Raw genomic sequence first — 2,196 nt, 5'->3', positions numbered from 1 at the left:
CAAATAAATTTTGATACTGCTCACAATACAGTGGTCAATATTTTAAATATTTTTGAATGTTTAGGCTCCTGAAGGTTTTTATTATTTGATTTAAATAAATAGGATATTCCTTGAGTGTAAAATCTATAACTTCATTGTAACATTTGCCACGCAGCAATGTAAGCTTTCTATCTAAATAGCATAGAGTTTTCGTAAATAATGCTTATTTATTTTTGAAGTAATTGTTAAAAAAATTAGAAATTTTGTAGGCTCTATCTTTATAATAGTAGCTATCCCTACAAATTTTTACAGATTTTTAGCTAATATTATTGTATAGGGATTTTTTTTTATTATTTATTATTATTATTTTAATATAAAAAGCTTTTCTTAAAAATTTCAAAATAGAGAAAAGGAAAAAATAGAATAACTATACATATTTATTTAAAGATATAATTTCTCCAAGTAAAATGTAATAGAAATCTAAATGCCTATAGGAGGGATGGCGAACTTTTTCGGATGCGTGGGACAAATTTTGCTTATTATTGCTTGCAGCGTTATATTCGTTGGTCAGTAACTAAGTGAGGAGCTATGGAGAAAATCTTATTCTTTATTCTGAAAATTAAAGAATATTAAAATCAATGCATAATTCAATTCAGAGATCTTTGTGGATTAATGATAGACGTGCGAGATATAGGTTAGCAATCCTTGTCTAATAGTCTACTGAGTCACCAATAAATATCATCGCTACTTATACTATTTTCTCTGTAGTACTTATTTACTAAAACTGTTGAGATTGGTTAAATTATTTTATTATAAAATGTATAAGAAAAAAGAAAGTAGAAACTAAATATAACTCCTTTGTTTGGTAAGAGTGTGCTATGTTGTAAAATAGCGGCGATTAAAATTATCACCTGATTTGTAGTCGTACCGAATACCCTCGAATATTGGAGGGAACCGAAACCGAGGAAAGAACAAAAGGCTGATAGAGGGGATATCTATATATATATATATATATATATATATATATATATATATAAACAACTCCGCCTGCATGATCGCAGATCAGCGATCATGTTGCCGGTCCTAAGCCCGAAAAAAGGAGGAAGGTTGTGGGATCAGGTTAGCTCCCTACCCAACGTAAAAAAAAGACTATGGCTCATAGAACCGACACTCTGCCTCGGAATAGGACTGATCTACAGATGACGACACATGCAAGGAAAAGGACGACGAAAAGGACAACGAATTAGAAAAAAGAACACATAGACACGGCGAAAACGAAACAGTTACTAGAGACAACCGAAATGAGAGTTCTTCGCAGAATAGCTGGAAAAACACTACTGGATCGAGAGAGAAGTGAAGATATAAGAAGAACACGCAAAGTGGAAAACATTAACGAATGGATACTAAAAAGAAAAAAAGAATGGAACGAACATATCAACAGAATGGACAACGGAAGAATTGTCAGAATTGCACGGGATAAGTCACCGGTAGGCCGCAGAAGCACGGGGCGCGCACGAAAATGATGGTGCGACAATTTAACAGTACAATAGGCAGAAAAACGTCGTTACGAAACAGGCAATTGCCTAAACTAAAGAATGAAGAAGAAGAAGAAGATATATATAAACAACAAAGGAACAGATAGTAAAAAAGGTTTTAAGAAAAAAGCAAGATTTATAAAGTTTAAGGCAAGATTTAAAGTAAAATGTAAGGCTTGATTTAAAATGTATGGTTTAAATATTTGTTTTAAGTAGTGTGTATAGTAGTAATATTAAAATATATATAAATATCCTAATTTTTCATAACAAAAACTATTTGTATGTATTTTTCGTACTTCTTAACAGAATGTCATCAATAGCAGTCACTTCCTAATCTCTCAAACAATAATCGTTCTCTTTTGTTTTCGTTAGACACGTATATGTATATATATATATACGTAATTTCCCTTTATCGTCTATCGTCAAGCGCTTAAAATCATTTCTTTTTGGTTTCATTCTCCTTAACTTTTCTTCTCTTTTTTATTCCAAATCACGCCATCTCTGATAAAAATTAAAACTATAGAAGCTCTGTCTTTAGTCACGTACCCATGAGCACGCACGCACATATACAAACACACTCTGATGCTCTCATACTTAGTTTGCTATTGTAGAAATATCTATATGTGCATTTTCTATAGTAAATGTTCTGTATTATCTAAATCTTTATTTCTTCTGTATTCAT

The sequence above is a fragment of the Polistes fuscatus genome, unplaced genomic scaffold (genome assembly GCF_010416935.1).
Source record: "Polistes fuscatus isolate 324 unplaced genomic scaffold, CU_Pfus_HIC Scaffold126, whole genome shotgun sequence".
NCBI lineage: Eukaryota > Metazoa > Arthropoda > Insecta > Hymenoptera > Vespidae > Polistes > Polistes fuscatus.
The sequence above is the reverse complement of the archived record's forward strand: the minus strand, read 5'-3'. Positions refer to the sequence as shown.